This window comes from Myotis brandtii, unplaced genomic scaffold (genome assembly GCF_000412655.1).
Source record: "Myotis brandtii unplaced genomic scaffold, ASM41265v1 scaffold3280, whole genome shotgun sequence".
Taxonomy (NCBI): domain Eukaryota; kingdom Metazoa; phylum Chordata; class Mammalia; order Chiroptera; family Vespertilionidae; genus Myotis; species Myotis brandtii.
The window spans coordinates 36,480-47,579 of record NW_005362627.1 but is presented as its reverse complement, the minus strand read 5'-3'; the positions used below and the strand labels follow the sequence as shown (position 1 = coordinate 47,579).

Below are 11,100 nucleotides of genomic sequence, written 5' to 3'. Positions count from 1 at the left end.
GCCAGGGAATCAACCAAATATCACATTTCCATGTCTCAGGGTCCCACTCTTTTACTATTACAGACCTAACTTTGGCATAGGTGACCCATCAAGGATGTGCATTTAGTCTCCAACGCAGCACTCACTTATGATAAGATCCCCATAATGATTTGGGTCCATTTCTGGGTTCTCTGTTCTGTTCCATTGATCAATATGCCTGTTCTTGTGCCAGTACCAGGCTGTTTTTATTATAATGACTATAGTTTGATAGTATAGTACTGTGATCCTTCCAACTTTGTTCTTCCTTCTCAATATTGTTACAGCTATTTGGGGTCTTTTTTTGTTTCCATATATATTTTTGGAATATTTGTTCTATATCTGTGAAATATGTTGTTGGTAATTTAATAGGGATTGCATTGAATATTTAGATTGCTTTGGGTAGTATGGACATTTTAATAATGATAATTCTTCCAATCCCTGAACACAGTATATGCTTCCATTTGTTTGTATCTTCCTCTATTTCTTTTCTTAATGCAGTTTTCCAAGTACAGGTCTTTTACCTCCTTAGTTAAGTTTATTTCAAAGTATCCTTTTGTTGTTACTGCAATGGTAAATAGATTTTTTTTTAGTTTATCTCTCTGAGAGTCCAATATTGGTGTATAAGAATGCCCTTGATTTCAGGATGTTGATTTTATATCCTGCAACTTTTCCAAATTCATCTATTAGATCTAGTAGGTTTTTGGTGGAGTCTTTAGTGTTTTCTACATACAATATAATGACATCTGCAAATAATGACAGTTTTAATTCCTCTTTTCCAATTTGGATGCCTTTTATATCTTATGGTCTGATCACTATGGGTAGAACTTCCAATACTATGTTGAATAAGAGTGCTGAGCCTGGCCGGTGTGGCTCAGTGGTTGAACACAGACCTATGAACCAGGAGGTCATGGTTGGATTCCCCATCAGGGCATATAATTGGGTTGTGGACTGGATCCCCAGTAGGGAGCATGCAGGAGGCAGCCCACCAATGATTCTCTGTCATCATTGATTTTCTTTATTCCTCTCTACCTCTCCCTTCCTCTCTTTGAAATAAATACAACCCTTTTCTTAAAAAAAAAAAAGTGCTGAAAGCAGACGTCCCTGTCTTGTTCCTGATTTATGGGAAATGCATTTAGTTTTTGCTCATTGGATATGATGTTGGCTGTTTTTCATACGTATATGGCTGTTACTATGTTGAGGTATGATCCCTCTATTCCCACTTTGCTGAGAGTTTTTATCATAAATGGGTGCTGGATTTTATCAAATGCTTTTTCTGCATCTATTGATATGATCATGTGATCATGTGATCTTCACCTTTCATTTTGTTTATGTGATGTATCACATTTATTGATTTGTGGGTAGTGTACCAACCTTGCATCCCAGAATAAATCCCACTTGATCATGGTGTATGATTTTTTTAAATGTATTTCTGGATCCGAATTACTAATATTTTGTAGAGGATCTTAACCACTATATTAAACAGGTATATTGGCTTATAATTTCCTGTCTTTGTTGTGTCTTTATCTGGTTTTGGTATTAGGATTATGTTATCCTTGTAAAAAGAGCTTAGAAGTCTTTCCTCCTCTTGAATTTTTTGGAAGAGTCTGAGAAGGATAGGAGTTAGTTCATGTTTGAATATTTGGTAAAGTTAACCTGTGAAATCATCCATTCCAGGACTTTTGTTTGCTGGAAGTATTTGGATTCTTGCTTCATTTTAATAGGATGTTATTGGTCTATTCAGGTGTTTTGCTTTTTCCTGATTTCATTTTGGAAGATTATATGTTAGTAGGAATTTGTCCATTTCAACCAGTTTGCCTATTTTGTTGGCATATAATTGTTCGTAACAATCATTTGTATTTCTGTGATGTTTCTTGTTACATCTCTTACAGTTCTGTTTATTTGGGTCTTCTCTCTCTTTAAAATGTTTGTATTGATTTCAGAGAGGAAGGGAGAGGGAGAGAGAGATGGAAATATCAATGATGGAGAGAATCACTGATTGGCTGCCTCCTGCATGTCCCCTATTGGGGATCAAGCCAGCAATCCGGGCATGTGCTCTGATGGGGATTCAAACAGTGACCTCCTGCTTCATAGGTCAATGCTCAACTGGGCTCTCTGTTTCTCAATGAGTCTGATTAGAGGCTCCTCAATCTTGTTTACTATTTTAACCATTTTCAAGTGTACAATTAGTTCAGTAACAGTTAGTGCACTCACATTGTTGTACAACCATCACCACTGTCCATTTCCAGAACCTTTTCATCATCCCAAACTGAAACTCCGTGTCCATTCATAAGTTCCCATTCCCCTTTCCCTCTATTCTCTGGTAACCACCACTCTTTCTATTTCTATGAATGTTACTATCTTTGGTACCATATATAAGTGGAATCATACAATATTTGTCGTTTTGTGCCTGACTTACTTCACTTAGCATAATGTCTTCAATGTTTATCTATGTTGTAGCATGTGTCAGAATTTCATTCCTTTTTAAAGCCAAAAATATTCCATTGTATGTATATACCCATTTTGCTTATCCATTCATCCATCAGTGGACATTTGGGTTACTTCAACTTTTTGGCCATTATGAATAATGCTGTTATGAACACAAGTCTGTAAATATCTCTTTAAGACCCTGCTCTGTTCTTTTCAGTGTATTACCAGAAGTAAAACTGGTGGATCATATAGTAGTTTTATGTTAATTTTTTCAGAACCTCCGTATCGTGTTGCACAGCAACTGTACCATTTTACATTCCCACCAACGATGCATAAGAGTTCCAATTTCTATACATCCTCCCAACACTTGTTTTCTGTTTTTGTTTTGTTTTTGCTTAGTTCACCTTACTATTTATAATCCACATTTATGCTCCGCATATAAAATTTAGGCTGTAAGATAAAATTTCAAGGGCCAAGAAGACTTGTTGAGACATTTTCCCCCAGTTTTTAGAAAATAATGCTTTTCAGGGAAAAAATAATCTTCACATTCATATTTCTAATTATAAGAGCGCTATTTAAGACACATTGCTTGTTTTATCCATTTGACTGTGGAGTGTAAGTTACTCCTGAGAGCCAGATAAAAAGTGTCACTCCCCAGTAAGGATCTGCCAGGACATTGGCAGTATATTCTTTCAATATTTCCTGGGAGAGAGAACGTGCTCTTTAGAATGCATAGAATCAACATTGTCACAGACAGACTTTATATCCAAGAGAAAGCTCTGAAATATGGATGGTATTGAGGCATGTCCAGGAAAGATGTCACATGGATCTTCTCCCAAATCTCTGAGTCTATATAGCCTTCTCTTTTCACACATTGTGTGTGTGTGTGTGTGTGTGTGTGTGTGTGTGTGTGTGTAGAAAACATAGGACCCAGTCTATTTTGCTAGACTGTAGCTACAGAAATATGAAATATAATCTGATATAAGAAAAATATGGGATAAGAGGGGGGACTCTGTAGGGAGTGCTATTTCAATTCTTCAGTGGGGTTTTCAAAATAGCCCCTAACCAGAATGTAGCTGCCATTCAGTAATATTAAGCTACTTTACTTTATCCTTTCTGGCAATTAGGAGACCCTTGAGTTCAGTATACAATAATCATGATAAAAATTAAAATTTTGAACACTTATTTGTGCTAGGTAGACACTGTTCTATGTGTATTATTTATTTAATCTTCACAATAAACTTATGAAAGAGACATTATTATTCCCATTTTCAAATGAGGGAAACTGAGATAAAGAGATTGAAAAATATATCTAAATATATGTGAGCCACCTTTGCTGGGAATAATGAGAAAAATAAGAAACTGTGTGCCAAGACTACAGAAAGTGATAAAGTATGACAGAACTTGAGTAGAGTTTTTGCCTTGGGATAAGTAAAACTTGAATTTAGAAGAGTATTCACGTGCATTTATAAAAGGTGTTGCAGTATGCACTTAGGGGCTACATCTCTGGGACCACCAGGAGATAACGATGAGTTATAGAATCAGAGTGGTAAAAGAGAAAAACAAATTTTATTAATTAAAATCTATGTAGCTGATAACAAAGGAGACTTGAATAGAACAGCAGCCATTTCCTGCTGGGCTAAAAGATTTGTGTAGGAAAATTTGGGAGTAGGAGTTAAGGGAAAGCTGAATTACTATCCATAAAAGTGAGGAGAAAAACTATTTTGGTTTCCAAGGCAATATGGGTGGGAGGAAGTGAGGAACAGAAGAAAGAGAAAAGTCAGTGTGATAATGGAAATGATATAGGCTGGAAAACTGTTACTAAATCTTCCTACCATCTCAATAATAGCCTGAAATACATCGAAACAGTCCACCGGATCATCCCCAGCACAGAGGGCGGGGGAGATGTGCGATGGGGTAATGGTGATGTCTGCTCTAACAAGGACGTTTACTGTGGATTTAGCAATTTTTCACAGATTATTCACATTTCCCTATCCTACAACTTTCCCAGATCTACCAGTTTTGATTCTTCTGTCTTTAGTAATTTTAATTCCTCTATTTTGAACTCTTGGTTCCTTGTTTCACATAAGGATCTAGATACTTGCAGTTTTATTGCTTTCTGCCTCTCCTCCAGCTCCTGTAATCAGGACTGGAGTCTTTGGGGTCATGCTGTCTCAGGGAGGACTCGCAGCCCTGGTTCCTGCTGCCCCAGAATGTCTTGTCAATTTTCCTCTTGGAGTTATGAGACTCAGACAGGCAGCAAGTAATAAGATGCTTACCAATGGAAAGTTTAAGAACAAAATTGTTGAATTAAGGGAATCTTAGACAAGATGAACTAAGAAGTATTAACTTTTGCAAAAGTGACAAGCAACCCCAAGACATCTGAGTGGCTTAAAACAACAACAAAAGTATGATTTTGCTTAAGTTACATGAGTGCTGTAGATCTGTTCCAGTTCTGCTGGCATTGATGCACTCTTCCAGGCTTTGTTCTGTTCTGGCACCCAAGTTGAAGAAGTTTCTATATAAAACATGCTATTCTCATAGCAGAGAGCATGAATGCAAGAGGGCCAGGACCAACCCATGTAATGTAAAGTTTCTGGTTAAATAAAGCTATTGTCATGCATATTTGCAATTCACTGGCCAAATCACATCTGGGCCAAGTCTAGATCACATATCCTCCTTTCCTCAGATGTAGGACAGATATCTCTTAGCACAAGGTAATGATACATAATCCTATTTCAGGGAAAAAGAAAATATTTAGAAATAATATTATAGTGAATATAGGTTAGGGGAGGGGGTAGGAAGAAAGGGTCCCAGTTACCAGAATAAAGTATAAAACAAGACTTTGCCCACAAGGAATGGGCAATAACTCAATTACTAAATGAGAAAGGGGTTTAATGAATTCACATAACTAAAAGTCCAGATAGAGTTGAGCAATGCTAACTTTATGCTCACAAATAATGTTGCAGGAATCACTTTTTTCACTGTTTCATGCAGCCTCTTCTATACAGTTTCAAAATGGCCTCTAGGAGCTCCAGATTTGCAGCTTACCAACTTAACAACTTCAAAGGAAAGAAAAATGCTCATGTACCAATAGTTCTAGAACAATCCTGAGGTTGACACTCATTGGTTCGGATTGACTGTCTTGTTTCACATGCCAAAAACTAGTTCATATGTCAAGAGGTATGGGATAGTTACCTAGGCTTGGCTCACACACTCACACCTAAAAATGAAAGCAAAATTAGCCACACTTGAAAACACTTGGGCAAAGCTTGTGGAGAAGTCCTCCCAAGGAAATTTGAGGGGCTCTTACTGGAATTCTGAAGGTCCCACCAGGCCACTAGGAAGAACTATTGGTTAACTTAAATTTATTCTTGCTAGGCATAGGAAATACAGTCTCACCAACAAAGATTTTTATAGGGCTAGAACTAAGGAATTCAAATAGAGCTCTGGTAATGTGTGTGGAATTTTGGAAGTGGGGAGTGAGTAGGGTAGGTGAAATGTGCTTTCCATAGTTGTAAGATATGAAGTGGGTATTTTCCAGTAAATTGTTTAATGGAATATTTCAGTCCTTCTCTGAGACTGATTTTCCAAGAGCAGTTGTAACCACTAGCTTGGCTCTTGATTTCAGGTTGAAGTCTGGGTAAATACCCATTTCTTAGTGGGAGATAAATGTTTGGCTGGTAAAAAGAGCAGATGTCTACTACATGGGTAATAGGGCTAGCGTAAGGCCAGCTATTAGGCTGACTTAACGTGGAGTCAATTAGATCACTAATCCAAGGCCCCATATAGCCCTCTTGCCCGATAACAGGGTTAGTTTAGGTTGAGAGCTAAGTAAGTGTCAAGAATTCTGAGAAGCAGTTATTGACCCTCCAATGTTGGCTGAGAGGCATTGACTAAGCAGGTCACATGAGTGATACTCCTGAGTTGTTCCACTGGTCACTGAAATCTCCTCAGACGCATCCAATTTTCTTTTTATCCCTGAAAGCTATAAATAGCATTTGCATTTCAGGGAGACCAGGAAGAAGGTTTTAGGATGTTAGAGAACAAGACAAACAGTAGGTGGGGGTGGACAGTGTGTGATCAAGGAGGGAGTAAAATGTTTCCTTTTAAAATGACCTGGGGGTCACTATATAAAGAAGGCACCAAATTTATTTTTCTTTCACTCATGTTAATGTCTCTTTCCCCCTAAACGGACTCATAGATGAGTTTTAGGAAACTTGAAAAGTTCTCATTAATTCCTATGAGTTCAGAAAAATTCTCAATTTCAATGTTTAGTGTTGCATCCCCTAATTTATTTCTGAGAAAAAATGTAATTTTTCTTTCTTTGACTGTCAGAGAATCTTAACAAAGAATGCTAAAATAATAAGACCCAGGCCACTCCTGTGAGGTAAAACAAATCTCGACAGTCACCTCGCAAAGGTGCCCTTCCCTGCTTGGACTTCACTTTTAAATCCCTTTGTTACTAAATTGTTCCTGTTTTTCTCATGCTTTTGGAAAACAGTTAACACCATTTAAGGGGCTATTGGCAGAAGCAATGAGACTCTTTTATCCATTTTTCCAATGTCTCTCCTGAGGGACCCTCACGTGAGGCAGTCACATACCTTGATTGTTGATAGTAATGATTTGGTGAATTCCACCAAAAAGGCCAATCTAGAATTAAAAATCATTTTCGAAAGATAAGTGAAATTTTAAAATGTGTTTTTCTGGTGTTTAATGGTAGTGTTATGTATTAGGTTCAAATTTGCAAAAATTAAAAAAAAATGTAGCAAACACTGCTTCACAGTTCTCTTCGACTCTAGCACTATTATAATGTCCTGTTTTTATACTGCTGTGCTCAGCACCACAAATTGAGTCAGCAGCTTGTGTTAATTGTATTCTGCTAATGTGTGCATAGCTTGGCACCTGTTCACTTTCTAATAAGGGCACAATGAGAAGCTCAATTCCGCCCCTGTGCACGGTGTGCAGCATTCCTTTACGGAGAGGGAGAGTTGGGGGCCACGTTTTCATTACTCATCCACAACTGACCAAAGAAATCATATTCCTTTCCACTGTGGTCTTTCCACTTTTAGCTGTTTTTCAAAGCTAAAAGCTAGCTGAATGGACATCTGTTGAAGGAATTAACAAGATTTCTGATTTTATTTTTTTTTAGCAAAAATAGAGGTGTAAATGTTGGAAAGCGAAACACATACCTGGTTTGGGGTATCATCAGGATAAGCTTTTTGTCTTGTGCCCTTTCAACAGCTATCTATTACACGTCCAACCTTCTGATTGTGCACGTCTCTTCTGTAATTTTGAGTGTTCATTGCCTAGCCTCTGCTGGCCAAGGGTAACATGAAAGTAAAACAGAAAATTAATGAAAATAATAGATTTACTGTGCACTAGATACATTTGGTATATCACAAATACGACACAGTAAGTCCATGGTAAATATTAGAAACTACTTTGATTAGCTATGGACAGGATTAAGGAAGATTAGCAAGAATGAAATTGGAAAATCTTGACGTTGACCAGATGTCTGTGCCCCAGATGGAAGCCATGCTGCTTCTTTCCTCCCATTTCAGGTAGAGAGGTAAGAATGCCTGGAAGATGGGTAGCTGTCTCAAAGAGCCATGAGAATGCATGACTCATTGCTCTCAGTCTAAACATTCTTTGCTTCAACCTAAGCCTTACTAGCAGGGTAGCCAGATAATTCATTGTCAGAATATGAGCAAGAGTTTCCTTTTTAAGTCTGGGTTTCCTCCTCTGTGGAATGAACAAATCCTCCCAGTTGAGCTCAAATGCCCCTTCTAGTTCTAAAATTTGATTATTCCTTTTATTTAGTAATTTGTCCTCTAAAATAACTAATGAAATTATTTTAATATCCCATGAGAAATAAAGGCCAATTATTGTTAAACCTTAAGGATGATTAAAGAAGGATGAACTAATATTCTACTTTACACATCTTATATAATAAAAGCCTAATATGCTAAGTGTCTGACCATTTGTTCGACCAGTCGCTATGATGCACACTGACCACCAGGGGGCAGATGCTTCGACTGGTAGGTTAACTTGCTGCTGGGGTCCTGGCCGATGGGGACTGGGTGAGACAGGCTGGACATGCCCTGGAGCCCTCCCGTGGTCCCTCCACGGCCTGATCGTGCACCAGTGGGGTCCCTCAGCCTGGCCTGCACCCTCACAATCTGGGATCCCTTGGGGGATGTCGGGGAGCTGGTTTTGGCCTGATACCCGCAGGCCAGGCCGAGGGACCCCTAGTAATAACATAACATTAAGGAAATAACCAGGAATAGAATACAAATCCACAAATGACTTCAAGTCAGTTTAGAATCTGGTTTTAGCACAGTGTGTGGTATAAAGGGCAAGAATAGACATTGGAGTCAGGCAAACAGGAATCTAAATTCCAGTTCCATCTTCAAGGGCCCAACAATAGATGAGTGGATAAAAAAACTGTGGTACATTTACACAATGGAATACCACGCAGCTGTAAAAGAAAGAAGGATCTATTACCCTTTGAGACAGCACAGAGGGACCTGGAGGATATTATGCTAAGCTAAATAAGCTAGGCAGAGAAAGAAAAATATCACATGATCTCACTTATATGTGGAATCTAATGAACAAATAAACTGACAAACAAAATAGATCCAGAGACATGGATGCATGGAATAGACTGAGGAATCTCAGAGGGAAGAGGTAGGAAGAGATTAACCAAAGAACTTATATGCATATATGCATTGCCCATGGTTACAGCAATAGTGTGGTGAAGGCCTGGGGTGGGGAGGGAACCAGGTGAAGTGGGGGGGGGGGCAATGAGAGAGAAAAAAGGGGGAACAACTGTCATATTCTCAACAATAAAGACATATTAAAAATAAAGACAAAAAAATTTGAATGCTAGAAAAAAGTATAAAATTTGCTTGACTGTAGAATGAAGATGAAAGACTCGCACACTGAAAACTATAAAACACTGCTGAAAGAAATTTCAAAACTCATAAATAAATGAAAAAACACCCATATTCATAGGTTGAAAGACTTAATATTGTTAAAATGTCAATACTACTCAAAGTAATCAAAAAATTCAATGCAATTTCCATAAAAATTCCAAGGACTCTTTCTTTGCAGAAATAGAAAATTTCATCCTAAAATTCAAATGAAATCTCGAGACCCTAAATTGCAAAGACTATCTTGAAAACACACAAAAGAAGTTGGAGGACTCACGCTTCCTGATTTCAAACTTTACTACAAAGATTTACTAATCAAAACATTGTGGTAATGGCATAAAAACAGACATATAGACCAATGGATCATGATAGAGAGCGTAAAAATTCGCTTAATGGTTCCAAGACTATTCAATAATGAAAGGACAATCTTTTGAACAAGTGGTGATGGGAAACTGGATATCTACATGCAAAAAAATGGTCAGACCCTTACCTTAAAACAGACCCAAAATAGGACAGAGCTAAAACTATAAAACTCTTAGAAGAATACCTAGGGGGGAAATTGCATGACATTGGATTTGACAATGATTTATTAGATATGACAACAAAAACACAGGCAATAAAAGAAAAAAATAGATAAAGTGGACTTCATCAAAATTTTTAGAAACCTTTTATGCATTAAAAATACATAGTAAAAAGGCAACCAATAGAAGGAACTAATATCCAGAATATATAAAGAATTCTTAAAACTCAATAACAAAAAGACAAACAACCCAATCTAAAAAAGGCAAAGAACTTGAGTGAACATTTCTCCAAAGAAGACACACAAATGGCCAATAAGCACATGAAAAGGTTTACAAAATCACTAATCATTAGAGAAGAACAAATGAAAACCACAATGAGATACCATGTCACATCCATTAGATTGACCATTATTTAAAAGCAAAAACAAAACAAAAACAGAAAACAAGTGTTGGGAGGATGTATAGAAATTGGAACTCTTATGCATCGTTGGTGGGAATGTAAAATGGTACAGTTGCTGTGCAACACGATACGGAGGTTCTGAAAAAATTAACATAAAACTACTATATGATCCACCAGTTTTACTTCTGGTAATACACTGAAAAGAACAGAGCAGGGTCTTAAAGAGATATTTACAGACTTGTGTTCATAACAGCATTATTCATAATGGCCAAAAAGTTGAAGTAACCCAAATGTCCACTGATGGATGAATGGATAAGCAAAATGGGTATATACATACAATGGAATACTTTTGGCTTTAAAAAGGAAATTCTGATACATGCTACAACATAAACATTGAAGGCATTATGCTAAGTGAAGTAAGTCAGGCACAAAACGACAAATATTGTATGATTCCACTTATATATGGTACCAAAGATAGTAACATTCATAGAAATAGAAAGAGTGGTGGTTACCAGAGAATAGAGGGAAAGGGGAATGGGAACTTATGAATGGACACGGAGTTTCAGTTTGGGATGATGAAAAGGTTCTGGAAATGGACAGTGGTGATGGTTGTACAACAATGTGAGTGCACTAACTGTTACTGAACTAATTGTACACTTATAAATGGTTAAAATAGTAAATTGTATGTTGTGTACATTTTACCATGATAAAATAAATCTGCTTGAAGTTGTAAACCCTGAGGACTAAGAAGGGCTCCTGATGGTTACCTGGGCTAAAAAAAATAAAAAATAAAAAATAA

General features: G+C 37.3%; 1 protein-coding gene across 1 annotated transcript in view; it reads right to left on the bottom strand.

Annotated features, from left to right (window-relative positions):
* HECW1 (HECT, C2 and WW domain containing E3 ubiquitin protein ligase 1) overlaps positions 1–7,809 on the bottom strand; it is a 116,225-nt gene extending 108,416 nt beyond the window's left edge. Inside the window, exon 1 of the mRNA XM_014543558.1 lies at positions 7,638–7,809. The gene's annotated coding sequence lies outside the window, so the exon portion shown is untranslated. The remainder of the gene's footprint in view (positions 1–7,637) is intronic.
* Positions 7,810–11,100: the final 3,291 nt, after the last annotated feature.